Raw genomic sequence first — 6,059 nt, forward strand, 5'->3', positions numbered from 1 at the left:
TGGGGAGAGAGAGGGATGCAAAACTTGAGAGACTATTGAATGCTGAGAATGAACTGAGGGTTGAGGGGGAAGGGGGAGGGGGGAAGACAGGTGGTGGTGATGGTGGAGGGCACTTAAGGGGAAGAACACTGGGTGTTGTATAGAAAACAATTTGACAATAAAATATTATGGAGAAAACAACAACAACAACAACAACAACAAAACAAAAAAGGTATCAAGAGGAGGTGGAAAGGGGGAGGGGCGGCGTCGAGGCTCCCATATGGCTTGTACGAGTCGGAGCTGTTGCGTGCTAGCTTCTGGATCTGAGCAAGAATCTGGTTAAGACTGACGGATCGCTGGTTTGCATATATCCAACCACATCCCATAGACTTTTATGGAGCAATCACCGACTGCCAGGCCCATGGCTGATCCTCTGGAAGTTAGCATCAGTAAAATATGAATTACCACTTCCCTCCAGGAATTCACAGTCATCTCGGGAAACCTTCGTATAAACAAGAACCTATCATTTTGGCAGTATTCCTGTAAACTGATGTGTGAAGGCCCATGTTTTCCTACGATGCGGCCATTCTGCTTCTTGGCATATTTCCCACTGAAACTATTGCATGAGCGCAAGGAGGCATGAAAAAATATCCGTCGCCGACTCAGTGTTGCCTCTGGCAACAACTTAAACTTACCTTAACAAAGCAACAGATGAATTAGATGAAGGCAGAATCACAAAAACAGAGCACATTATATAACACTTTAAAATATATATTTATTTATTTTTATATACGTGTATGTAGACATATACAAATATATACCTACCCAAATAGATTTTAGTAACATAACACTTACTCTTTAAAAGATGTTCTTTTTTAAATGTTTATTTATTTATTCTTTTGAGAGAAAGAGATAGAGGGCGAGCAGGGGAAGGGCAGAGAGAGAGGGAGACAGAATCCCAAGCAGGCTCTGCATGCTGTGTGGAGCGCCAATCCACAACCCATGAGATCCTGACCTGAGCCATAATCAAGAGTTAGATGCCTAACTGACTGAGCCACCCAGGCGCCCCCCCAAAATGTCCTTTTATGTAACTTGCATAAATTCATAATATAAAAATAATATGATTCATGGTTTATAAACATCCACATATCTAAGTGTTGAAATATACCAAAAAGTTACACCAAATTAATGACAGAGTTGCCTCTTTATGGAGGAAAGACTTCACTTATTCCATAATTATTTAGTGAGATCTTGGGGAGAAGGTGCTGAAATCAGGAAGGGGCACAAGGAGCTTTTATGTTGGAACAGGGACATGGACGGACACTTGTCAATATAGAACAGTACCGGATGGTGAAGAGACGGGATAGAGTCATGTGCTCCAGAGACCGCAGGGCTGCTTCTGACTGGGGAGCTGGGAAGACCCAGGGGAGAAGGCATGAGCCACGTTATAAGCAAGGGGAGGAGCATTGCAGGTAGAGGGAGGACCAGGTGTCACGAACTCAAGTAAGAGGCCAGCCTGGATCAGGCGTGGAGAGAGGGGGGAAGGACCAGAGAGAAGGGCGAGGCACATGCCACAGGGGACTGTGGGCCAAGCCAGCAAACGAGGTGACTTCTGTTTGAAGGTCAGTAGGAGGTACAGGAGCCTATGAAGCAAAGGAATGATAGGACATCATTTATGTTCTAAAGACTCACTCTGGGTGCTGCTTGCCAAACAGCTTATAAAGAATCACGGTGGTTAGACCAGTCTAAGCTGCAGGTTAAGTGGTTGAACCGAGTGACGGGGTTGGACAGGGAGATGTGGATGGGTGTGGTGTTTGGGAAAATGCGCAAATAGATTGAACTAAGAGAGGATGGGCAAGGAAAAGAGAAGAAGGAAGACAATCTCCTGGTTTGGAGGAAGACAGTGTGTCCCTCTCTGTTGGGGGGAGGGCAGGAGAACTGGGCTTGGGGACATGGAATTAGGAGTTCTGTTTGGCCACATAAAGTCTGAGCTGTTTGTTACATGTCCATGCATAAAGAGGTGTCGTGAGTTGGGTGTAGCGGTCAAGGTGGTGGTAAGAGGGAGGAGTCGGGGGAGAGTCAGTGGCACGTGGGTGGTAAATGAAGTGGTGGACAAGAGCACCAGCAATGGTGAAAATTTAGAAATTTTCTAAAAGGGTCTTGGATCCGGAAGTCCTTTTCCAACAGCATAAAACCAAGCAAATTGCACAAAAGAAAGAAAGCTAGCAAAGGAGGTGGACAAGTGTCCAGGCAGCACTGAGGACAGATTCAGAAAGATAGGGAGCAAAATGGCCATGGGGTGGAGGAGCTTTAAATGGAAACCCAAGCTCTTTCTGTATTATTTTGTGTATATTCTAAAAGACAGGTGGTCAGTTGGTTGGGCATCTGACTTCTACCCAGCATGATTTCCTGGTTCTTAGATTTGAGCCTTGTGTCGGGCTCTGTGCTGACAGCTCAGAGCTGGGAGTCTGCTTTGAATTCTGAGTCCCTCTTTCTCTCTGCCCCTCCCCTGTTCACACTCTGCCTGTGTCTTTCTCTCTCAAAAACAAATAAACATTCATAAAATAAAAAGACAGGCTGCAAGTATGACAGAATATTAAGAATAAATGGTGCAAATACCAGTATTTGGTCTCTTTGTCCTTTTCTGTGTTTTATGCATTGTTCCAAAGGGACAGTACATGTTTGCACACACCTGTAATTATGGTGAGAGACTGGGTATTATTCTCTGTGATGGAGCCAGCAGGCTGGATTTAATTTTAAGAAGACAGTTCACAACTGGGTTGAGAGTGTTTGGGGGATGCTATGACATTTCGAGAGCTCCTAAGTATTTCCAATTCTCCTCCTCTTCCTGAAACATGAAGGACTGTGCTCCCCAGAACCGGGCAGATGGATCGAATCTCCTGAACAATTCAGACCAACAGGTTCTGACTGGAAGTGACCTCTGTCGCTTCTGGACCGAAGCCCAGAGAAGCGGGAGAAGCTCCCAGTGTTATTCTTCTGTCAGAAGAAAACTGAAGTTTTGTGTGAACTGAAAACACATCTAGAGAAGCCCCTGGAGAGGGAGCTGCCTCAGCCTGGTTGCCCTGGAGATTTTCTCAGAATCACAATGAACTCTGTAGAAGCAAACAAAATGGACTTTCTTGTGTTAACTGAGGTCTTGGTGGTGTTTGTTGTTCCCCAACACGGTTCAGCCTAAACCTCTTTCCACTGAATCTGCCTGAACCTACCCCAGAGCCTAGACTCTACCATGTGCCAATGGAGGATGGTTGGTGGCCCCTGTGAATTCAACTTCTTAATAACCTGCCCAGAGGTTTATTTTTTTATCTCCTGACATTGTCTCTTCTCTGCCAACATCATGTGGACTGGATAAAGAGGCCTTTCCAGAAGGCTAGGTGAAGAAATCAGTTTGTTAAGCTTAGAGTCAAGCTGAAAGAGGATAGAACTTGCATGATCCTAGGCTTCAGCCAGTGGACGGGGCCCCAGGTGGTGTGGGTTGAATTGAATCTCCCAAATTCTTCTGTTGAAATTCTTTTTTATTTTAATTTTTTTAAGTTTATTTATTTTGAGAGGGACAGAGACAGTGTAATTTGGGGAGGGGCAGAGAGAGAGAGGGAGAGAGAAATCCAAGCAGGCTCCAGGCTCCTGGCTGTCAGTACAGAGCCCAATGTACCCAAGAAGTTGCGATCATGATCTAAACTGAAACCAAGAGTTGGACACTTAACCGACTGAGGCACCCCCCCCACCCCCAGTGCCCCTCTTCTGTTGAAGTACTAACCCCTGTACGGCAGAATGTGACAACGTGATGTGGGAACCCTGGCTGACATCTACACCCGGTGATCACTGTGGCCTGAGCCAGGGAGCTGCTGGACTCCAGGAGCAGGGGACACCAGGGCACCCTCCCCCACGGCACTGAGCCTAGCCTGACCGGCAGCAGATCAGAGACAAAGCACAGCCCTGGCAGAAAGCAGAGACCAATGGAATAGGGCTAGAGTCTAACCGTCTGGTGCAAGTCTGCATCTGTGTGAATGTACACAGATCCTGGACCCGAGTCTCACAATCCCATCAATGACATGAGTAAACTGTACTGAGAAATCAGCAAGCTGTCTATGGAAGTTTCCAGGGACCCTACAATGCCATGCAAATGGAAGATGTAGATATTAAGGCCGTTCTCCACTCAGAAAATAGATCTCTTCCAGGTACGTTTTTTATTCTTGCCAGTTAACGTTTTCATGCTCAGGTTATACATTAGGGAAGCTATTTCAGGGGCTCTTAAATCCATGAAACCAATTTCTGCGACTGTTCCAGATTTCCACAGATGCAGATGACTGTGCCAGAGGCTGAACCACGGCTCCAACCTGCCACGAGCGTATTGTGTGTATAAGTCAGGGACCGGTGAGAAGGTGTCCAAGGGTAGTTGAAGCCCATCAGGTAAACCGAGTCACAACTATTTGTCTTAATGCCTTGTTTTCTCAATGATTTGTTTCTAGTTAAATGGCACCTACTGTTTTCTTATTTATCTAATAATTTTATTTAAAACATATTCATTATAACATCTTGTTGGCATAGGTTTCAACCGTCTTAATCATAACATATTATTATAACTCATTATCATTTATTATGTTTTTGTTTGCGCTCATTCTGGTTAAATAAAAGCATGTAATTAAAAAAAAGACTTTCTAGAACAGTTTTAGGTTCACAGCAAGAGAAGTACAGAGAATTATTGTAGCCCCTCTATCCCCATAAAGGGATAGCCTCCCCTACTGTCAACGTTCTTCCCCAGAGTGGTACATTTGCGACAATCCATGAAGCTACCATGAACCAACTATGTCATGAGCCACATCAATAGCTGAGTGTATTTTTGTGGGTATATTTCTGTGCTCTCTATTCTGTTCCATTGATCTGTCTGTTTTAACATCAATACTACACAGTCTTGATTACTATACTTTCATAGTAAGTCTTTAAGTAGGATAGTGTCAATCCTCCAACTTTGTTCTCTCCCTTCCATATTGTGTTGGCTATTCTGGGTCTCCATATAGATGATAGAATTAGTTTGTCAATATCCACAAAATAAGTTGATCGCGTTCTATGATTGTGTTGAATTTATAATCTAAGATGGAAGAACTGATATTTTGACGATATGCCCTATATGTGTAAGTCCACTAAATCCTGGGAGTGGTGTCCCATCATATCCACGTCCAGGCCATACACAAGGGAAGGATTATACAGGCATGCACACCAGGGGTGGGAACTTTGGGGCTATCTTGGAAATGTGGCCATGACACCACTCTATATTAAAGCTATAACCCATATATTAAGAGATCTAACCCATAAATGCAGTGTGTGGTCTTTGATTGACCCTGGTTTGAACAAACCAGTTATAAAAAGACATTTTGGGGACAACTTGGTAAAGATCACAGGAAATACTGTTAATTTTGGTGATGTGATCATGGCAGTTTTAGGTATTTTTTTTCAAATGTTTATTTATTTTCAGAGGGAGAGAATGTGAAAGGGAAAAGGGCAGAGAGAGGGAGACAAAGGATCTGAAGTAGGCTCTGGGCAGAGTAATAGCTCATGACCTGAGCTGAAGTCGAAGTTGGACACTTAGCCAACTGAGCCACCCAGGTGCCCACAGTTCAGCTATCTTAAACAAAATATATTTTTTTTCAAATATATTTTTCCTATATTTTAAAGTTGCCAGTGGAAATGTTTAGAAAGAAAGTGTCCTAATGTCTATAATTTCCTTTAAAATACTTCTTCAAAATAAGAATTAGAAGACACAATTACGTCAAGATGTTCATGGTTGTCACATCTAGATGACAAATGTTTTCCACCAGGATTTTCAGTATAAAAAGAAAAACAACAGAGAAGCGAGAAGGAACACCAAGGCCTTGGCACCAATCTTTAGGAGTAGATAAATGGCTGGCAGAATTTGTTTTTAATAACTTTTTATTTTGGAGACTTTTATATTTGCTGGGAAGTTGCAAATACAGTAGAGTTCCAGTCTGCCCTTGGCCCAGCTCCCCCCATGTTATCTCAGCCAATATTTGTGAAAACCAAAATAAAGAGACTAGCATGGGTAT

Source organism: Suricata suricatta, chromosome 13 (genome assembly GCF_006229205.1).
Source record: "Suricata suricatta isolate VVHF042 chromosome 13, meerkat_22Aug2017_6uvM2_HiC, whole genome shotgun sequence".
Classification (NCBI taxonomy): Eukaryota; Metazoa; Chordata; class Mammalia; order Carnivora; family Herpestidae; genus Suricata; species Suricata suricatta.